Source organism: Cannabis sativa, chromosome 6 (assembly GCF_029168945.1).
Source record: "Cannabis sativa cultivar Pink pepper isolate KNU-18-1 chromosome 6, ASM2916894v1, whole genome shotgun sequence".
NCBI classification, from domain to species: domain Eukaryota; kingdom Viridiplantae; phylum Streptophyta; class Magnoliopsida; order Rosales; family Cannabaceae; genus Cannabis; species Cannabis sativa.
In genome coordinates this window covers 11,410,014-11,428,339 of record NC_083606.1, presented here as the reverse complement: position 1 = coordinate 11,428,339, position 18,326 = coordinate 11,410,014, and positions in this window count along the sequence as shown.

Sequence of the window (18,326 nt, the reverse complement as noted above, 5' to 3'; positions counted from 1 at the left end):
AAAACTAATTGTTTAATTAAATCTATCATAAAGTTCATCTAATTTTATTAAATTTAAAATTTAGCCCACAGGCAATTTTGGATTTAGTAAAATTTTAATCTTCAGTTTATACTTTGGTGTCTAGTGAACCACATAATTTTAAATAATTAGGGAGTAGCCACAGCATCCTTAATTATATAAAATTATATATATTAAGTGGATTAAGATCACATAATGGACATGAATTATGTGAACATAATAATCTTACCCTATAGGGATTTTATTATTTTTACATAATTAATATGTTAAATTAAATTCTCTTAATTTATCCCACAGGAAATTATGTAGATTTAATTTAATAATTTTATCATAAAGTATAAAATTTTGAAACATTTATAAATAATTAAGTGTTTCATACCTTTCATTGAGATAGAAATATTAAACTTTAAGTTTTTCATAAATTGTGTAAATCTATCATAATCTACATCTAAATCTAATCTTATTAAATTAAAAATTTAGCCCACAGGCAATTTTTGTTTAACAAGATTTCATATGTAAGCATGTTTATTCATTGGTAAAAACATGATTCATTTAAACCTCAAAACTATATATGTAATTTTATTACATCACTATTCATAAAATTCTTCCATACTAGTAGAAAATTTCTTCCATTACAGTAGAATTTTTTAAAATTTATTCTGATAGCTTCATCTAGCATATACAGTTTTTACTGTATAATTAAGAAAAATAAATCACACTTTATTATCACCAATAAATTTTAATTTATTGTGTATGAATACATTCTAATATAGTTAATGTGATTATTAACACACAGTGGATTATTTTAGATTGTTATTCCACATTCATAATTTCTTGCAAGGTTTACAAATAAACCTGAGAAAGTCAGTAACTGTGAGCAAATCTTATCCACAGACAAGATAAGTTCTCACATTTAGAAGTTTAAGGAACAAGCAATATAGTAGTGACTTTGTTTTAAAATTGACAAAGACCTTTATGTTCCAAGATTCTTTTGAAACTTGATTTAGACACATTTAAATGTCTTTACTACAAAATGATGTCACTCATAAAGATATGCAAGTTCAATCTGACAATAAAAATTGTGTTGTTAATAAGAATTCTTCTATATTATAGCACCAAAAATTATGGAACATATATCCATTAATAGAATAAATGTTAGTAAATGGTGGGGATATTCATTACACTGATTTTACTAACTTTATTTAGAACTTGTGTGAAATTCATTAAGAATATGTATTCCAACAAGTTAAAATCGGTGCATATTAGAATTCTATCATATTAGAAATCATACAAGTCAATTAAATTTGAAGACATGGACTCAAATTTTGCATCTCATTTTTAACGATTACTCACATAAATAATTTTTCTACAAAAGTATGGATTTATATGTTCAAAGACATTTAAATCTTAAGTAGAGAAATGGTGCATTTTGCATATTAAGATAGTGAGATCAAATATAAAATGGAGAATACTACATCAAAATTCGTGAGTATGGATAAACTCCCAGTGTATTTGTAAAGTTTCTTTGAAAGCATGGGTTCATTGCCCGATACATATGCTTGGTACACCCAAATTATAGTGTGTAACAGATTTAAGAAACTAAGCATTTTTTGGACATGGGGTGGAGCCTACATAGCAAACTCCAATCTTTCCTAAATCTTTGTCTATTGATACTCAACAATGGGGTGTACATATCGAATCGTGTTCTAACCAAAGTTGTTTCTCAAACATATTTTGAGTTGTGATAAGGTTGAAAACCGACTTGATGACATGTACACATTTTATAAATACCCATATATAGTTAGAGTACAATTGTCAAAGAAAAGATCTGGGCCCTAAACCATAAATGAGCATATTTCATTTGAAAAGCTATAAGGTTTAAGGGTTACATATTTTATTATCCATCTCACAACACTAGAATTGTGGAATTAAGAATTGACTTGATCAGTGGGAGTGATCAATCTAGGAACCTAGTTTCCGAGAAAGATCATTCATATTTTCTCAAACTTCCACCTCAAGTGTTAGATTAATTATGATTCACAACATCCCTTAAGATTAATGGTTATTGAGAATTCATAACTAATCATTAATAATATACAAGTCATTGGTAAAATTCTAATAAGTTATGTTATTTAGTAATTGCTTACAATTTCTAAAATAACATGTTATTGAACCATTTACTCTTTTAAGAGTTTGTTGGTCCATCCTTAAGATGACTTATTAGAACAGTAAGATCAATGTTTTCTAGTGATTATATTTTGTACAATAAGAGTTCAACTACAATATTAATTTGAGACACAAATTAAATTATAGAATGATAAAGAATTGAAGTTGTAGTACAATATGCCATGAATGAAGAAATGAATATCTTAAATAGCAATAAAGTTTATCTTTAGTAAAGTTGTCTAATGGGGTGGAGAACATTAATTAAGCATAGGTTTTTTCACCAATAATATTCATTAGGCAACATTGAGAAACATAAAGATATAAAAGAATATTCATTGCTAAGAAGTTCATTTTGAACTAAGAATCAATAACAAATGAGATTTACATTCTCACTTGTTTTTATAAAAGATTCTATTATAGACCTTGGCATTTGTTGCTTGTTTCAATTCATTAATCAATTCCAAACAGTGAACTAGAGAAGAAGGTATACAGCTGCCATAAAGATTTTTCTCTAATAGTGGTGAACATATGCAAGCTTAAGATGTCTACCTATAGATTAAAACAAACATCTCACAAATTGGTATTATATCATCTTTTCCTTTAGGTTTGAAAAGAGAATTATGGAAATAATTATATACCAGAAGGTTAGTGGGAGTAATATTTGTTTTATACATAGACAATATGTTACTTGCAAATGATGATAAAAGTTTTCTATATAAGTTGAAATAATTCATATCTCAAATTATTATTTTGAGATAAGGAATATAAATAATATATATATTTTTAATTAATTAGAGAGTAGCCACAGCATCTCTGATTAAATAAAATTATGTATTATTCATCTGATATAACTTTTATCTTTAAGTGTGATAAATTCAACTCGAACCCGGCATACGAAAAATGATCTGGAGTGAGAATAAATTAAGAACATTCATTTGCTTCTATTTTAGAAGCCTAATGTATGCCTAAGAGTCTGAATAAGACTTTGCATTACATTTGTTTCAGGATCGTTAAGTAGTATCAGAATAACTAAAGTTAAGACCACTTTATTTTTCATACAAAGTGATGAGGTATCTTTAAGATACTAAAAATTATATTCATACATATTTTAAGATGAATTGACCATCTGGAAATATAGTTAACCAATTAGATTCTAACATACTTCATTGGTTGTATTTATTCACGTAAATCAATATTTTATTACGTCCTTAAGATTACCAGTAAGTTATATTGTAGAGAATCTTGATTGTTATTTCCACTATAGAAGTCAGATTCATTTATTGTTTTGAGGATACATCTCGTATGATGTATTATAGAGTTTCATAGTAGGCCTAGAGTTCAGAATTACAGTTTCATTAGGCCATTAAGAAAATTTTGCGATAAATTCAGCTACAATATTTATGGCTAATAACTCTAAGAGTACTGGTCGAAGCTAGCATATCGACATTAAGTATTTAGCCATAAAAAGGGCGTGATAAGTGGTCATTAATCACGCAAACTGAATTGGGTGATCGCATAGATCCTTGACTAAAGGCATGCCGCAACACAAATTCAAGGATCATAAAGTAAATATGGGATTCAGTTAACCCATATGCAGTTTTTTTATTTCTACAACCAAAAATTATTTAATGAAACTCCAATTTCGATATTTTCTCATATTTATGTGCACCTTAATTTCATCTGAGAAAATTATCGTAAGAGGACCTGAATAAACATAAGGGTTAGGGTTTATTCACTTAAGTACATTGCCACATAAAGTACATTGTTATATAATAAATATATCGTAATACATGGAAGATAATACTCGACTTATAATGAGGACATATCGCTATGATTCGTATGTTTATTATATAATGAGGAACATTTGGGTTTGAATGTTTTAGTTTAAATGCTGACCAAGTGGGAGAATATTAGAATATTTCTAATTAAGGAAATAAAATAATATTATTGATTCTGATAAATGAATATTTTATATTCATTGAATCGGGACAGAATCAATTACGTAATATTCTATATATGGTCAGATTTCTATATTCATTACCTGATTTGATTTCCTGAATTAATTGTCAAAATATTCTGACAATTAATGTGGCACAGATACTGATGGAGTATCTCACCTATAAATATAGGGTCTCGGTCCCCGAGCTCCTAACTCATTCTGTTCATAACAGCAAATTCCATCTAAAGAGAGTTGAGAGAGCGAGGAAGCCCGATTACCCATGGTAGTCAATTTCCTTTGCAGATCAAAGCTTATGTGGGTTTGAAGCTCAAGATTCAATGGCTGGAGGTATTTCGATCCTTATTCATAGTGTATATATGTTTGATTAATTCCGCACTTAATACTTAAACATATACATTTTAGTCTATATATATAAATGTCTAACACAAAATTGTTTACATTTTCTGAATCTGTTCGTGTTAGGAATTGTCTTCAAGTTTGTTATATTAAAAAAATGTCAAAAATTAAGTTCAGGATCCTATTTTTACCATTTTAGAAAATACATGGTCCATTTTGTCATTTAACAAAATAGAGGGTAAACATCAGTATTTTTTACAAAACACAAAGTTCAAAATAGTATTTACCCTATTAAAAATATTTTAATATTAAATGTAAAAATACTTTAATAGAACATATATCTATACATTTTACTAAGAGCGGATATGTCCTAGGAAAATAGTATGGCCTTTCATTAAAATTCTAACTGTATCCTTTTTAAAATTCTAATTGTATCATTTTCTTTTTAGTAAAATCTCATTGTCATGTTTATCCTATCTCATACTCTAATATCTCACAGTTTCTTTCGCCACTACTAAAATCTTTAAGGTTTGTTTTTTTTTTTTTCGTTCTTCTTCTTCTCACTTGTTAGTTTAGATTTTGGCTCAATAAATTGTCCTTAACCACTACTAAAATCAAATTAAGGTTTAGTTCTTTTTTTTTTCTTATCCTTCTCACTGATTAGTTTAGATTTGGTTTCAATATATTGTCCTTAGCCACTACTAAAATCAAATCAAAGTTTGGTTGTTGTTTTTTTGTCTTATTCTTCTCACTCATTAGTTTAAATTCAGGACATTTTAAATAGAGATCTACCTCACACTGATTTGTTGTAATAGTTTACTTTACTTTTGGGGCTTTTTTATTTGGGAAATTTGATTTTCTATACTTACATATACCTAATATTTTATTTCTAATAGCTAATACTCAAAAATACCCCTTTCAAATTTTCCATACTTTTTTTTAGTGCAAAAACATAAAAAAAAAAAAATTGATAGTCCGATGGGGTCCGATGGTGGTCCGATGGTCACCTAATGCTACTTTTGTATGTACAAAAACATAAAAAAAAAATTGGTAGCAGATTTGGTCCGATGGTAGTCCGATGGGTGGTCCGATGGGTCCGATGGGTGGCCCGATGGGTGGTCCGATGGTGGCTCGATGGGGTGGCCCGATGGGTGGTCCGATGGGTGGCCCGATGGGTGGTCCGATGGTATAAATGGGGTGATGTAAATAGGGGTATTTTAGGGATATCATAAAAGTTATCATATCTTACAAATATTAGTTATTCTTTGTTTAGAAATTTTTTTTTAACCAAATGTAAGCATAAAAAATCAAATTTCCCTTTTATTTTCATCTTTTTCTGTGGAGAGCTTAAGCATGATTATATTATTTTTTAGATTTATATCTTCATTTTGGTTATGAAGCTTCAAAATTTAGAGTTTTATAGCAAATCCCAAAGTGTAAATTGGTAAGTTTTCTTGTCTTTTAGAGAAATGGATATTAATATAAACTATTTTGATGTATTTTTTATTTTATTTTATGTAATGTATGAATTGCGTATAGAAACAAAATGAATCACTTCTATTCTTGAAGATAGGATATCTATTTACTATTTATTTGATAATATTAACCCTATTTTAAAAGTTTTGTTGCTTTCTCTTAAAATTTCTAATAAATAATCATCAACTTTATTTCTTGTAGCCTTAAGCCTTGAAATTGTTATTACGTTGTTTTATTATTTGGGCATTCAGATACTGTTCTACATATTATATATAGTATTATTAGTCCTACACCATATGTTATTTTATTTATGAGGTATTATTTATAGGATGAGTGAAAATAAAAAAGAGAAGTTGGTATGGCAACTTACCTGAAGAAAAAAAAAAGAGAAAATTAGAAAAAGAAAAAGGGATGTATATGCATTAAAGAAATATCAAGGCAAAAATCCAACACAAGTACAACACTCTAAGGAAGTGTGTGTTTCTCCTACCAATCTTCAATGTCAAATGATTAAGAGAAGGAAACATACCAATTACCCAACTTTTGAAGTTGGTGAGAATAGTTTTTCTGTTATGTTGATTTTATTTAACCATAAATTAGCTTAATTTTGTAAAAATTATTAATATTTAAATTTTTTATAGGTTCAACATCAACAAATACCCATTCATATGTTTTAAAAAGAAACCGTCATAGTTCTACTTTACAAAATAATGTTGATAAACCTGATATATTGAAATCTGAATCTATTTGCAAATATTGTTTTGCAAAGAAATTCAAGTATGAGCCAAAAGGTTTTTGTTGTGCAAATGAAACTATTTCTCTATTATCTAATAATGTTTGTGATGTCTAAGATGAATTGTACAATCTTTTTATAGAAACTGATAAAACAAAAGAGTTTTAAAAAGGGTAAATACCATTTTGGACCCTTTATTTTACAAAAGTTACCAATTGGACCCTGTGTTTTGTTAAATGATAAAATGGACCTTGTATTTTCTAAAATAGTACAAATAGGACCCTGAATTGATTTTTTTGTCAAAATAAAGTTTAATTATAATCCGATCTAAAAGTGCTATGACAAAATGTTTACATTTTTTGTATCTGTTCGTATTAAGCATTGTCTTCAAGTTGGTTGTATAAAAAAAAAAGTTGTCAAAAATTAAGCTCAGGGTCCTATTTTTACTATTTTAGAAAATACAGGGTCTATTTTGTCATTTAACAAAACACAGGGTCCAATCTGTAACTTTTGCCAAACACAGAGTCCAAAATGGTATTTACCCTTTTAAAAATATGCACGCACTTACAATAATACTTTTGCATTTACATCATGTGGTATTAAATATGATAAAAACCTTTGTAAAAATAATAAAAGTGTTTATACATTTCGCTTACAAGGACAAATTTACTATTTCATAAATGAGTATTAATATCTGAAAAACAACCTTCTCATCTTCAACTATTTTTCTGACACTGAACAAGAGTTATAATATCGATTGCCTCTTCAACCAAATTTAACTTCTCTATCTTAACTAAACTGGTTAACATATTGAAAGTTAATCCTTACACTAAATTTTTTAGAAGCTTAAGAGATTTTTCTAATTTAGAGAATTATAGGATTAGAATAAAATTAGATGTTGATCTAGATCAAAGAGTGTACAATAATTCTTCAGTGTCTCAAGTTGCTACTGTATGGATGAATGATGAGTCATTAGGAGAACAAAGAAGGCGAGATATTACTGTTACCACTGAGGCAGGATTCTCATATAAGGTAGACTATTATTATGGCTGCTATATGATCCACTACAATATCCTTTATTGTTCCCATATGGAGAAAGTGGAGGGTGTCAAGGAATCAAAAAGATTAATTATAGCTCAAAATCCTAACCTCAAACAAAGTATGATGAATTAGTTGCTTTATCTCGTATAGGGTCACTCACTGAGTTATTACAAAAAAAAAATTGTTAAAAAGCAAAGAAAAGATGAAGTTTGTTGTAGAGAATATTATTGTTACAAATTACAAATTAGAGATGGAGAAAAAACAATGATCTTACGAGCAGGCCGACTTTTGCAACAGTATATTATTGATATGTATGTCAAGCTTGAAACATCTAAGCTAGACTATTTTTCTCTAAAGCAAGATGATATAAGAGCTAATTTATATCAAGGAATCATTGATAGCTTAGAGATGGGTGAGAATCAAGAATCTAAAGTTGGACATATAATTGTTCTACCATCATCATTTATTGGAGGTCCTAGAAATAGGAGGAAAAGATATATGGATGCAATGACATTAGTACAACGATTCGAAAACTTGATATATTCTTGACTATGACGTGCAATTCGAGCTGGTTAGAAATAATAAAAAAAAGAATTACAAGAAAATGATGAAGCTCAAAACCGTCCAAATTTAGTTGCAAGAATATTTAGAGCAAAATTAGAAGAATTAAAATCAGAGTTATTGAAAAAATAAATATTTGGATATTATAGTATTAATGTGTTACTATCATTTATCTTCTATAAAAATTACATGCCCTTATTCCTTCCTTCAAAAATGTCATTGGCTACAAATCCACAAAGCTCTATTCTTCTTGAACTTGAATTGCCTGAAGTAGATACTTTAAAGCCTTTACAGAAATGGTACAATATCTATTTAACTATTTTTCTTCTCATTTTCATAAGCTTTTCTGAAAACTATACAAAACTATTGAAAACATGTATAATTAAATGTACATTATATATTTACAGGTTCATTGACAATCATTATACTTCCCAACTTCTTCAAAGTGGAAAAATCCTTCCATCTTTTGTTTATATTGCCAAACCACCACCAAATGAAGAAATAGAACAAATAAACTTCATACAGAATGCTGAAGAAAAGATAATTTACAAACATATACAAACTAAACAACAAATAGCCTTTACAATTGACAACAAACATTTTAATAATGATTTATTATATTTTCAGAAGTCACACTATTGGATTAAAGGCACCATCTCAATGGACAATCATCACCAAAAATTTTGGTATATGGCATGTGAAAAATGTAATAGATCTACATGTGCTGACTTTGATGCTTATTTCGCATGCAACTATTGTTGGAATGATAATGAAAAGGCAAAAAGAAAATAGAAATCAAACAAAAAGCAGTAGCAAGGCATTAAACACACTTAACTGCAAAAAAAATATTTTCTTATACATTTACCAACTTTTTTTTTCCTATTCTAGATGTTGCATCTAGATCAATATACATGACTCAACTGACACATTACCTGCTACAATATTTGGAAAGATTACTGAAACTTTCTTAGAATGCACCGCAGAAAAGCTAATGGATGAAACTACTGAGGTATTACTATATATTACTATATAGTGCTTGTTTTTTAATTTATTACCTTTACTAAGTGAACGTCCAAATTATACTAACATTTATAATCTACTTTATAAAAGGATGGAATATTGAGTGTTGAAAATCTTATCAATATATATATATCCACCATAAAGAAGTATATTATTGAGATAAAGATTTCTAAATATGAATTTCGTCACAAAATAGAGCAGAAGTATATTGTCGAACAACTCCTTGATGACATCCAAGTGCTTCCACCAATTTAGTTCTATGACTCTTCCACTTCTAAAACATTTGCTTCTCTTAATATACTTTGGGAATGTATATATTATAGGAACTATCAATCTGTAGAAGTTTTTTTGTATGGAGCATATTTTTGGATCTTTGGTGACTCTTTTTTTTTGGCTCACTATCCTCGAATAACAAGTGATTTTTTTTTTTTGATTTTTTGGCTCTTGGATTAGTTTTTTTTTTATTTTTGGTTGCTCCTTTTTATTTTGGCTCTACTTCGATCGATTTTTATTTTTGGCTGGACTTAGAGGTTTTTTTTGTTTGTTTTGGGTCGGACTTAGAGGTTTTTTTTTTTTTTTTTTTTTTTTTTTTGCTTTGATACTATGTTAGAATTTAGGAATAAGATGAATGATGTTCCATTTCAACGCTAATTAGCAATAGGAAAAATAGCTAATTTCTCTTATATATTATATTATATTTTCATACATTACCAATGAAAGACTTTCTAACAATTACAATTAGCTTTAACCTTTTGTTACCTTTACATCAACTGCTATAATAATAGTAGCCCATAACTTTTCACTTCTAATAAAAAGTTGCTTCTCTTTAATATATTTTTGGAATGTATATATTATAGCAACTATAGACCGAAACAGTTTTCTTGTATGGAGAGAAAAAAATACTTGTCTCAGTTTACTTTTAATCTTTTATTATTTTTACACTTAATTTTAGAGGGCATTATTAGATATATAGTTACTCAGTTTGACTATTACTTTTTTTTAAAAAAATATCAATTTCATTTTTTAATCTTATATACCTTTTAAAAAATCCAACCACAGCACATGCCTTGCCTGTGCTACTTCCACTAGTATGATTACATATGGTTGAAGACTATCTTTCCAAAATAAAGAGATATAACTCTGCTTTTTTTTTTTTTTAATGAATATTTTAATACATAATTATTTACCAACCCAAACATATATGTAACACATGGTTGAATGTATTAAGCTGCAATATATATAATTACTATAACATATAATGCAATCAAATTGCGAATAAGCTATAGTACTATAACATCAAGTAGCCACTTTACACCATACATAATTACTTATTTATTATCTTCTTATTACATAATATAGGCTTATGAGCCTTTCATATCTAAACATATAAATAGTTAAGGGTGTTAGTGATGAGGAGGATGATGATGCGGTCCGTGAGGGCCTCTAGGCGGAGGCGGTCCATGTGGCCCGGGGGGAGGAGGCGGCGGCCCATGGGGACCCGGGGGAGGAGGAGGCGGCCCATGGGGACCCGGGGGAGGAGGAGGATGATGATGATGCGGTCCATGGGGACCTGGAGGAGGAGGAGGAGGAGGCCCGTGCTCGTGTGGAGGACAGTGAGGTGGTGGTGGGTGGTGGTGGCCGCCCGGCGGCGGCGGTCCAGGTGGAGGATTAAACATGTTATCCTTGCTTTGATCTTAGCTCTTATTCACTATAGTGATGTCTAATTTGATTAGAGTTGTTGTGTGGATATGTTATATTGGGTAACAAAATACCACAAGCATATATAGACATACAAGTATTGAAAAAATATTGGTACAATAAGTAGATATATGTAGCTTTAACCTTAGCCATATATAAGAAAATGACACATGTAATTAGGTGATTGTGTGAGATGAAAATGTTATCTTCGCCGTGTCATAGATCGTGTACAACGTTTTTTTTAGCTATCGTACGTGAATATTGAAAGGTACATTTGAATAAGACAACGTTTTTATGGTTGAGTGAATAATTAAGGTGGTAGGTTTCTGACCTTAAATTATTTCTAGAATATGTATTTAGGCCATAATGTATCTAATAGCCATCTTCTTCTAATGCCATTATTATTGTGACTAAATAACAAAGGCAAAGAAACTCTTAACTACGATTCAATTAACAATAGACTTGGGCCTACAACGGAATTTAATAATTTCGTGCAAAGAGATCTCCAATGCTGTACCATTTTATTAAATTAGTGTTGAATTTTCACATTTTTTTACTTTAATGGCACACCTAATTAAATTAGTGTACACCAAATTCTACACCATTAATAATGTTGAAGTTTAAGTCTCTACACTAATTTGGTGTTAAACCTTTTTTTTTTTTTGCATTCTAACCCTTATTTTAAAAATTGTGAAAAAATTACGAACTAATAGTGCAGAATCAAATCAACTAAACTTTAAACAATTAAACAATTAGCAATGACAAGATTATCAAGCCGAGAGCAACAATCATATGAAAAACAGGGGCAAACAAAGTATTAGAAAATTAGAAAACTGTAAATGCAGAAAATAAAGAAAACAACACCAATATATATACTGGTTCAAGTCCGATAGATTGATGTGATCTATGGCTCTACTCCAGTTATGGAACACCACTGTAAGCCTTCTTTATTGATTGAGCAAGAAAATGTACAATACAATTTAGACGAGTTTCTCTATTGAGTGCCCACAAAGTGTTTAAACTCTCACACTTTACACCCAAGAATCTTCTTCATTTACAAAAGATTCTTCTTACAAAATCCAAACTCTCTCTCTCTCTCTCTCTCTCTCTCTCTCTCTCTCTCTCTCTCTCTCTCTCTCTCTCTCTCTCTCTCTCTCTCTCTCTCTCTCTCTCTCTCTCTCTCTCTCTCTCTCTCTCTCTCTCTCTCTCTCTCTCTCTCTAAAGTTTTGAATCTCCTCCTATTCAAATGACAAAGTTAAGGTGGTATTTATAGGCTTAGGATCAATCCTAAAGTCAGTGGCTGCAAGAAATGAGGTTGTTAAGTTAGTTAGAAATAACTAACTTAACCAACTCCTCTTTTAGCGAAGTCTCCACATCAGCTTAAGTATTATGGCCTCTGAGAACATAAACGAGCTTCTAAACTCGCAGACCACAAACACTTGCTGAAGACACTTTCAGATAGGATAGAGTATACTAGAGTCAACTATTCAGAACTACCATTCTAGGAGGGACAACTAGCCAGCTGGAACTCCTTTCTAGGGGAGCGCTAACTATCTTAAGAACTGGACTCAGAGTGGACTTGAAAGTCAACCGGGAACTCCCTTCTGGACTCGACTATCATTCCACACAACCCTTTTGGACTTGCAACCGCGAATGAATAACTTTCCAAAAATGATGATTGTGGAGACCTTTCTATTTGGAGGAATAATACCAAAAATTCTACCTAGTTACTTCAAATTAAAAGAATGACGATGATGAAGAAAGAATGTAGCCATCATTGGTTGGTGTTCCAGGAGTCTTAGTATACTAGCTTCTGAGATTGATCAAATTCAAGCAATGCTTGAACTTGTTTAAGGTTAAGACCTTAGTCCCAACATCAGCATGATTATCTTTAGTACTGGCCTTCTCTAGATTAACCACCCCTTCTTCTATCTTCTCCTTGATCCAGTAGAGCCTTATATCTATATGTTTAGTCTTTTCATGATAAACCGGATTCTTACAAAGGTGGATGGAAGACTAGCCATTCGAATAAACAATCACTCTTCCTATGATTAGTTTTAACTCATAAAGTATTTCCCGAAGCCATAACGCTTCCTTAAAAGCTTCCCTAGCTGCCATAAATTCTGCTTTCGTGGTGGAAAGAGCAACCACGGGCTATAACTAAGCCTTCCAGCATATACAGCTCCAATTTGTCAAGAAAACATAGGAAGTGGTTGATTTTCTCGTATCTCTATTTGAGGCATAGTTTGCGTCCACGAACCCTTATAACTCTAATTCTCCTTTTCCTTTCTCATAGGTTACGCCATAATCCCATGTGCCCTTCAAATATCTCAATAATCATTTAAGGGCTTTCCAATGTTCCGTGTCTGGATTGGACATGAACCGGCTTAGGATACTTAAGGCGTGATCTATGTCTGGTCTCGTGCTCACCATCACGTACATTAAACATCCTAGAAACAATGCATAAGGTACATCCTTCATCTCTTCTTTCTCTTTCGTACTGTTAGGACATTGTTCCTTTGACAAAACAAACTTTCCCTGTAATGGAACGAATGTACTCTTTGCATCTTCCATGTTAAACTTCTAAATAATCTTTTTAATGTACCTAGACTGCTTCAAGCTAATAGTCCCTTCTTTTCAGTTCCATGAGATTGAACTAGCCCAAGCTCTTTCATCTTAAATTCACTCTTGAGCTTGGCTTTAATACTTTTAATCACTGATTTATTTTTTCTCATGATGAGCATATCATCCACATAGAGCAATAGGAACACGGTCGTAGATTGCTCTATATTTTTGAAATATAAGCAATGATCGTATGCGGATCGTTTGAACCCGATTTGATGCATATACGTATCGAATCTTTTATTCCATTATCTTGGGGACTATTTCAAACCATACAAAGATTTGTTAAGCTTGCAAACTAATCCAAGAATCCATTCAAAAAAGTAGTCTTGGCATCAAGTTGTTCAACTTCAAACTCCAAATGTGTTGCCAAGGACAATATCAGCCTTATCGTCTTGTATTTTGCCACATGTGAGAAGATTTTAGTATAGTCTATACCTTCCCACCTGAGTAAAACCCTTAGCCACTAACCTGGCTTTAAACCTCACTGGTTCATTCTCATTCATTCCCTCTTTCACCTTGAGAATCCATTTGCACTCCACAATTTTCTTGTTCTCCGGCTTTGGCACAACAACCCAAGTCTTGTGTTTCTCCGTAGAGAATCCATTTCCTCATCCATGGCCTGAAGCCATTTAGACTTGTTTCCACTTGAAGTTGCCTCTTCATAGCTTTTGGGCTCTTCAATTTTAGTTTGTTGAACTACTACCAGTGCAAATGTTATTATGTCTGCTTCTGCGAACCTTGCCAAAGGTTGAATCTCTCTTCAGGTTCTATCACGAGCCAACTGATAACCTGTTAAACCTGTCTGTCTGAACCCATTGGGCATCTCTGTTTGGTCTTTGTAATCTTGTTCTTCTGGCTCCACAACAACTTTCGGTTGTGCATTGTCTTCCGGTTCCATACTATCTTCTGGTTGTGGACCTTCTTCTAGGAGCTTCGTTCCGTACTCTACTTCCACACTTACAGTGTCTTTGCTTCTTGTGTTTCCTGTAACACACAGAGTCATACCACCCTTCTCGGAGGTCAAGTGAGGATATTCTAACTCATTGAAAATAATATTTCTAGCAATCACAACCTTTGGTTTACCCTTCCTGAAAATGTAGATTCTATACCCCTTGGTTCCTAAGGCATAACCTAGGAAAGTTCCCTTCACAGATCTAGGTTCTAGCTTGTCAATGGATTGGTGTACATATGCTGTAAACTCGAATGTTCTTAAATGTGTTAGGTTAAGGGTTCTATTGTACCACATTTCATAATGTATTCAAGCTCCTCTTTTCAAGTTAAGTTGCAGTTGTTAAGGCTTCCCCCCAAAATAGTTTTTCTAACCCAGAGTTGAATAGTAAACATCTAATTTTGTTCAACAAGGTTTGGTTCATTCTTTCTGCAATACCATTTTGCTCTAGGGTCTTCACTACGGTTCTATGCCTAGTGATCCCAAACTCTTGACACATCTTGTCAAATTCGGAGTTAACAAACATCAACCCATTATCAGTCCTAATGTTCTTAATTTTAAGATCATTCTAGTTTTCCACCTAAGTTTTCCAAATTCTAAACTATTCCAAACACTCATCCTTTGTGGTTAACAAGCAGGTCCAAACACACCAACTATAATCATCAACTATCGATAGAAAGTATTGCTTACCGGAGTGAGTAGGCACCTTGCATGGTCCCCAAAGATCAGCGTGCACATATCCAGGTACCTTTTTAGTTGTGTGCCTTGTCGGAGTGAACTTCAGCTTATGTTATTTTCCTAAAACACAAGTTTCACAAAATGGTAAGGCACAAGAATTTAAATTTTTGATTATACCTTGTTTGTGTAGTTCTTTGAGGCCTTGTTTACTGATATGTCCAAGTCTGTGATGCCACAACTTCATATCTGATTCTAGCCTTTTCACCATACTTGCTTCTCCAACTAGGACAGTTTGTCCTTGGAGAACATATAGACCATCTTTTCACCTTTCATCACTACTAAAGAACCTTTGGTGATCCTTAAGCTTCTATGCATGGACTTGTATCCATATCCTTCATCCTCAAGCGCACCCAGGGATATGAGGTTTCGTCTAAGGTCCAGAATGTGCCTTACATTCGTCAGCACTTTGATTTCGCCATCATACTATTTGATGGCCACCTTTCTGGTTCCAGTAACCCTGCATGAATGATCATTACCTATTAGAACTTTACCTCCATCAACTGACTTATAATCAAAAAATGACTTTCAATTAGGACACATGCGATAAGTGCATCTAGAGTCGAGAATCGACTCCATGTTCATTGAAGACTCCGAGATAGAGAACAACTCTCCGTCCGTGGAACATTCATCACTATTTTCTGCGATTGCAACATAGTCTTTTCCATGGTGATGGTGCTGGAATTCCTTCCTATCTCCATTATAAGATTTGTTGAAGCCTTGTTGCTCCTTATACTTCTTGCAAGATCTTTTCAAGTATCCAGACTTTCCACAGAAGTAACACTTCCTTGTGTCCTTCTCTCTGGACTTTGATCTTAATTGAGAGTGATGGTGTTTAATCTTCAAACTTGCTTTCTTGGGTGATCTTTCTCTTGCCAAATACACTTCTTCTTTTTTGGATTCCTTCTCCAACTGTAATTCAAAATCTTTCGATTTAAGTGCAACAAGAACATCTTCCAATGTAATAACATCCCTGCCATACTTGATGGTTGCCTTGACTTCTAAATATGCAATTGGAAGTGATCTTAACAAGATGATGACTTGGATTTCTTCATCAACCTTGTAATTTATGTTAGCCAAACCTATAATAATCTCATTAAATCTATGAATATTCTCATCTAAAGAAAGGGACGAAATCATTTTAAAATTGTACAGCCTTTCTAGCAAATTAATCTTGCTAGCAATTGATGGCTTTAAGTACATTTCTTCCAATTTATCCCAAACTCCCCTCGTCGTCTTCTCTACGATGAGTTTTCTTCGAACACTGTTTGATAGATACATGATGATTGTGTAGTATGCTATCTCCTCCATTTCTGCTTTTTTCTCTAGTTTCTTTTCTGCTAATAACTTCACGTCTCTAAGAACCTTGGAAACTTTCTAGTGCACTAGGATTCCTTTCAGATTTTCTCTCCATAACGCAGTGTCTCCAATTCCATCAAACTTCTCCAATTCGAATCTTGATTCTGCGTTCTTCATTGATTACTTAGCTCTGATTTGTGGGAAAATTACGACTAATAGTGCAGAATCAAACCAACTAACCTTTAAACAATCAAACAATCAGTAATGACAAGATTATCAAGCCAAGAGCAATAATTGTATAAAAAAAAATAGGAGCAAACAGACTATTAGAAAACCAAAAACCTATTACTGTAAATGAAGAAAATAGCACCAAGATATATATTGGTTCAAGTCTGATAGATCGATGTGATCTATGGCTCTACTCCAGTTCTGGAACACCAGCGTCATCCATCTTTATTGATTGAGCAAGAAAAGGTACAATATAGTCAAGACGAGATTCTCTGTTGAGTTCTAAGTGTTTCAGCTCTCACACTTTACACCCAAGAATCCTCTTCATCTACAGATGATTCTTCTTACAAAATCCAAATCCATTCTCTCTCGTTTCTCTGCACCTCTCTCTCTGCCTCTCAATCTCATCTCTAAAGTTTTGAATCTCCTCCTTTTTCAAATGACAAAGTTAAGGTGGTATTTATAGGCTTAGGATCAAGATCCTAAAGTCGATAGCTGTAAGAAATGAGGTTGTTAAGTTAGTTAGAAATAACTAACTTAACTAACTCCTCTTTGAGTAAAATCTCCACGTCAGCTTAAGTACTATGGCCTCCGGAAACATAAATGTGCTTCTGAATTTGCGGACCACAGACACTTCCTGAAGACGCTTCCAGATAGGATAGAGCCTGCTGTAGTCGACTATCCGGAACTACCATTCCAGGAGGGACAACTAGCCAGCTGGAACTCCTTTCCAGGGCAGGGCTAACTATCATGAGATTTGGACCCGGAGTGGACATGACAGTCATCCGGGAACTCCCTTCTGGACTAGACTATCATTCCACACAACCCCTTCCCGGATTGACAACCGCGAATGAACAACTTTCCAGAAATGACAATTGCGGAGACATTTTCATTTGGAGGAACTATACCACAAAAATTAATCTTACATTTTAGTCTTCAAATTAAAATTTATCACAAGAGTAATAGTTGATTTAAAGCACACTAACATATTAAAAATACAAAATAACAATAACAAAAATACTAATATTAAGTAAAATAAAAACAACAGAATACTAAGTTATAAAACTAAAAAGAACAACATAAATAACAAATAAATATTAAGTAAATTAATAAATATTTGGGTGTGATTTTATTTAAGTGTTTTTTTTTTTTAAAAAAAAAAGTGTAATATTTAATTGATTTCATAAATATTTTTTTTATTAAGTTATTTTAAGATCTTAAATTCTTACTAATAGTCATGATACAATTATATCATAAATTAATTATTTTTAATTATTAATGTAAATAATATAAAATGTGATTTTTTAAGTAAAAATATATTATTTAGTGTGATAGTTTATGTGAATTATTAGAGTTGTTATATCAAAAAGTAAAAGATTCTACACCAAATTAGTTTAGATTTTATACCAAATTAATGTAGATTCTATACTAAATTAGTGTAACTATTGAAGATGGTCTTAGAAATATCAATAATAAGCAAT